This window comes from Sinocyclocheilus anshuiensis, unplaced genomic scaffold (genome assembly GCF_001515605.1).
Source record: "Sinocyclocheilus anshuiensis isolate Anshui unplaced genomic scaffold, SAMN03320099.WGS_v1.1 scaffold627, whole genome shotgun sequence".
Lineage (NCBI taxonomy): Eukaryota > Metazoa > Chordata > Actinopteri > Cypriniformes > Cyprinidae > Sinocyclocheilus > Sinocyclocheilus anshuiensis.
This window is the reverse complement of record NW_015549703.1, coordinates 1,608,405-1,614,362: the sequence shown is the minus strand read 5'-3', so window position 1 is coordinate 1,614,362 and position 5,958 is coordinate 1,608,405. Positions and strand designations below refer to the sequence as shown.

General features: G+C 35.0%; 1 protein-coding gene across 1 annotated transcript in view; it reads right to left on the bottom strand.

Annotated features, from left to right (window-relative positions):
* Positions 1 to 5,958, bottom strand: part of LOC107660610 (receptor tyrosine-protein kinase erbB-4-like) — a 391,742-nt gene that overhangs the window by 109,598 nt on the left and 276,186 nt on the right. The window lies entirely within an intron of this gene.

Here is a 5,958-nt window from a genome sequence, read left to right as displayed (position 1 = left end):
TGTGCTTTCTGAATTGTTATTTTGTTTTTTAGACTTGCATTTGCGTTTGTAATTTGTTATTTTGTTTTCAGAATTGTGATTTGCTTTGCACTTCTCGGCCACCGTAGGCATGTGTATAAAAGTTATTATATGAACAGATTCAATGGATCTGAACTGCCTTCCTCTGAAATACCACTTTACCACTACCATTATGGCAGTGCGAGCCATTACCGCATAGACACCAAATGGCCTATTTTACGAAAACAAAAGACATCGCACTGAACTAAAGGCCCACTCAGAAGAGCGATGATATGTTGATTCGTTTGCCATAAAACAAGCATTTTAAAATACATCCGGCTCTGGCAATTATACACCCGCAATTTGATAAAGTACACAGAAGACTATAAATAAATACACACACACAGTCACTTTAATCAGTCTAAATAAGCTCTTTTTGCACTACAAATCATTATATCTGCACTGTTGTTTACTTCACTGGTTTGCACTCTATCTGCCGTGTGCTTAGTTGTATTTTATATTTAATCTGTATATCTGTATTTATGTTCTACTGTTAGTGTTATCTGTATGCACCAAGGGTCTGAGAGTAACGCAATTTCAATTCTCTGTGTGTATGTGCTGTACATGTGGAAGAATTGACAATAAAGCAGACTTGACTTGACTTGATAAAGCACAGAATATTTAGCCTCTGAGAGTTTCATTAGTAGCTCAACTGCCGTGTTTTATGGCGCAGACACATTTTAGGTCAAGAAGCGCCGCTCTTGTTTAGATCTAATCCCTGTTTAGCAATGCACAAATTGATTCCAAATCTAATTATGCTCCAAAAAAATTATTATTATTTGAATACACGAGATTGAAATATTTACTCTGCATCCACTGGGTTGACAAGAAATACAGATTTAAGTTTGCAAAAATGACAGGAAAGCTACAGCAAAAATCCGACCAGAATGTTTAATGCTCTCAACTTACTAAATAGCTTCATTAGCGTGAGACGGAACTCAAATCCATTTCACAGTCGCACAGTTCTCCAATTACTTCGTTCTTATCATTTTGACAATTAAGACTACTCAAGCTAGGCGGCTGGTGGCGAGGCGAGCGGCGGATTTAACCGAAGTGATGAGAAGAAAGGTGAGGATGGCGAGACGAGGGGAGAGGAGAGAGAACATACTTATCTGGTGCAGTGCGGTGACATGTAGTGTCTTTGTGGAGGCAATGCAAAGGTTTGCTCATGACTATCTAAATGAGATCAGAATATACAAGACAGAAAAAGAAAGAGAGAACAGGCTCTGCTCCAAAACCTAGTGAGCTGCTTATGTCTGCAACATTTTTACCTCACAGAATTTTTTTTAAATTATGTCATTATTTACTTGTGTTGTTCCAGACCCATATGCTGTTATATGTGTGTTATGGAAAAACAACATAGGCCTTTCTGGAGAATAGTTACACAGATTTTACCATACAAGAACAGTTTCAATAAGAATGAGTAAATAGGCCTAATGGGTTAACTGCCCCTGTATTACAGGTGCAATTCCAAAAAAAAGTAAGCAGCATGATTAGGCCTAGTCCCAAAATCTAAAAAAGCATTACATTTACAGCATATTTAATGGAAAAGGTAATGCATTGTTATGAGCTCAGTGAAATAATTCTTTCAAGATAGCATATAAAGTGCACGAAATGTTGATTTTTTATATATAAAATACTGTTCAAATGTCGTTCTCTCACTATTTTTTTAAGGCTCTTATGCTCACCAAAGCTGCATTTATTTGATTAAAAATACAGTAAAAACAGTAATATTGTGAAATATTATAAAAATAACTGTTATAATTAAAATAAATGGTACAATATAATTTGCAATTGTATTATTTTAATATATATTAAATATCATTCATATCATTAGTGTTAAAACAGTTGTGCTGCTTTGTGTTTTTGTTCAAACAAACAGCATTTTCTTTTAGAAAAAAAAAAATTGTAATAATGTAAAAATAACTTTTTTTCAGTTTAATACATCCTTGCTAAATAAAAGTAATAATTTCTTTTTAAAAAGTACTGACTCCAAATTTTGAACAGTACAATTATTTCACTAAATAAAATTTAACAGAGTACTGATAAAACAGTTCATTGAAATTATAAATGGAGTGTTCTATGCTGTGAAGCTTCACGTTTATGCAAGTGAATGCAAAAATCAGCTGAGAGCAGAGTCTCCTGTGTGCTTTGCTCTTTGTATGATGCACAGTTTGGAGTTGCTGTTCCAAATCGGTTACTTATGTGGTTCCATTTTAGTTAGTATGCTTGCTAGATTTAGAACAGTCACAGAGAGACAGAAGTGCCTGTTCAAATAAAGGGGTTTTCCATTTAAATAACATATTTCCTCTCAGAGCTCTTGAAGATGGAATGAAAACAAAACTGAGCGAGAAGAATGAGAGTATGTTGGTACCCTGATGGAGGGACAGAGTGAAATGACAGGTACATCTGCAGAAGGGAGATGAAAGAGGAAGCAGGAAGGACATTATGATTAATTAGGGTGTTGAGAAGGGAAAAGGCTCATATTCTCCTACTTGACCCGCCAAACCATTTTACTGTATGGAGAAGTCTATAAAAATGATTGTCCATTACATTAATAAATGGTGATATCATCAGGGCAGTACACATTTCAGGAACATGATAGTTTTCCTGCCATTTGGGAAAGTGAAATTGCTCTGCTCTGCTCATCTGTGTGATACTGTCGTGAATACAGATACATGGTCTCATAGAAATACTATTAGCAGGTCCAGACAGAATAACCATATTTTCTGCACTTTTATAGGGGAAAAGGTGAAACATAATAAGGAAACATGCAAAATAAAAGTTTATGCTAAAATAAAAGCAAAATATTTAGGTAAAATTTTAGCTGTTTTTATTAAATGTAATTTATCCTTGTCTATCACTTTATGGATAAACACAGATACAAAAATATATATAATTCCTTATAAAAATTCACTACTAAATTTAATAAAACAGTGACGGGAGACCACAGGATGGTTTCAAACTCATTTTCAGCTCCCTGTACCACAAAACCAGTCATCAGGGTCAATTTTTTAAAATTAAGATTACAAATTAGAGAGTCAAATATTAGAGATACAACTATTTGAAATCTGGAATCTGATGTTGCAAAAAAAATAAATCAAAATCAAAATATTGAGAAAATCGCCTTTAAAATTGTCCAAATGAAGTTCTTAGCAATGCATATTACTAATCAAATATTACGTTTTGATATATTTACGGTAGGAAATTTACTAAATATCTTCATGGAACATAATCTTTACTTAATATCCTAATGATTTTTGGAATAAAGGAAAAAATCGATAATTTTGACCCATACAATGTATTGTTGGCAATTGCTACAAATATACCCATGCTACTTATGACTGGTTTTGTGGTCCAGGGTCACATATGAATTGCATATGAATATGCAAGGAGCAGGGGATGTTTATAACTTAGTCATTGAAAGGCATTCAAATTTTGTGTAAAAGTTTCTGCAGAAATGATCTGCCGCAGAATCTGTGTGGGCCTGCCTATTAGCTCTCCATCTCTTCCAGCTCATGCTAATGACACAAGAGGACTGTAATGCAAACTATCTGCCATGAGAGTTTTTTTCCAACATGAAAATGTCAAAAATGGTTTCTTTTCTTCAAGAGAAAAAAATTGTTTTATGAGTGTTTTGTCCTTTAAAAGAAATCCTTACGGGTGCATTAGCGAGCTTTTCGAGGCAGGGGTCATGACATGTTTTTGAGCAGTGTGACTTAGCATTTGACTGCATTATAAGAGCACGCCTGGGGAAATCAGAGTTATGGCGTGTTGTGATCAAGCTTGTTGAAAGGAAGCCTGTAAGAGAGAGACAGAGGATCTGGCTACGTGTGAGAGTTTTGAGGGACCTGAAGTAATTAATCTCGGCAGTTTTAAGTGCAGCTGGTTTCTGCGGCTACGTGTGAGAGGAGAGGGAGAGTCAGGCTGCCCGTCTCTCTCTTCAATTATCCTCCACTGGGAGGGCAGTGGCGTGCCACGGCCTGCTGGAGGTGCCGGACCGAGCCTGTGGAGAAAGCTGGAGAACTCTCAGAGTGGAACGACTCTTCACCTCACTCTGGCGGCTGTCTCTGCAGAGTCTATATATTATATTCATGAGTAAAAGTTACTTCTGAGAGGTTTTTTCTCCATCCTGGTTGATAAGGTATGCTATGCAAAGTAATATGAAATTTAAAAATTAATAATAAGCCACAATAGGCTGTTTGTTACAGTGATTGTACTACAGAGAGACTGTAGTAATAAAGATTGTACTACTAGACAGAGGTATTCTAGAACCTCGGCTAAAATGAGATAAAATCACTGTAACTCATGGCCTTGAATAGCATAATGCTTTTAGAAAATGGTCTCAACCAGTGTTCCCTCTAATTTATGTTCTTGCTGAGCAAAACCTTTTTCTATCGGGCAGAGATTTTGGCCACCTGAGCAAAAACATATGTTATACCAAAGGTTACAGTTGTAACTTGTAATTTGAACGAAATAAATAAGTAAATAAATAAAAATTTATTAGGGTCATAATATAACACTTTAGTATAGGAATCAATTCTGTTTATTAGCATACATATTATTAACATATTGGCTGTTTTTTTAGTACTTATAAAGCACATATTCAGCATGACCATATTCTACATCCCTAATCCTACACTGTAAAAAATGATTGTGATTCTTAATTCTTAATACTTGTTCTACAGATCTGTGTGTACTAGTGTTAAATGCTACTGTTTTTGACAGCATTGATAACGTTTATGATAGATAATATCATGATAATTTCCGCGTTTCCCTTATCGAATGTTGTATCCTGTCAGCAAAAACCTGTCCATGGGCTTTTTTGATTGCTTTCAATTCAGTTGAGTTTAAGTGCCGGCGATGTAGTGTTGCCAGATATTGATACTAAAACAAACAAAAAATAAATAAAAATAAACCAAAATTAAGAATAAAAATTTAATAAAATAAAATTAAAAATAAAATAAAGATATTGCTTACTCTAAACTGCAACTTTCTACTTTATTAACTTTCAAAAGTGTTAAATTAAGTGGAAAAGACAAGCCCAAAAATGCTTAGAGGCTGCGCCCGTGCCCTCACTCACAACTCTCTCAAGCCTCGTTCACTCTGCTGCAGCGTCTTGCAGTGATCATTTTCATAACAGGGACGCTAAACATTCTTGCAAACTGTCTAAACTGAGTTATACATGTCATGCAGGCATTCATATGAGGAGCTCCATTTGCATATGAGCAAATTAGTCATTCAAAGAACAAATTTTGTTTTTTGAACATGACAAATTTACCGAGGTTCGGACCTCGGTGGCCTCATAGCTGGCTACGGGCCTGATTACATTTAATGTGATTTCACAGTAAAATACTGTTAAAAATACGGTTTTTAGAAGTGAAAAAGAAAAGGTCATTGTATAATTTACAGTGAAAAAACGTAAATTGACACTCCCAGAATTCCCTGCATGACACTTCATATTTGATGTTTTTTTGTTGACATAACATGTTTCTTAGTTTTTTTTTCTTATCAGTTGTGTACACTAGGGTTTAATCTTACATTACAATCTAATGTTGTTAAATTAATGTTTATTGCATTATTTCAGTATCATGTGCGTCCCCGTGATGGGGTTTAGTGTTTGTGTGAATGATACTGTGCACCTTCTATATATAAGCATTGCCCTCCTCAGCTCGTAGAAAAGCTGTTTGTGATGAGCTTTGGTTCATCATGTGACTTTCTCATCACCACCTGTTTTTGGTGGTTACCAGTGCATTACAATGGTTCAAAACAGATATTAGTACTTCAATTTATTAAAGGGGTCATATGATGCATTTTCAATTTTTCCTTTCTCTTTTGAGTGTTACAAGCTCTTGGTGCATAAAGAAGATCTGTAAAGTTGCAAAGACTAAAGTCTCAAAT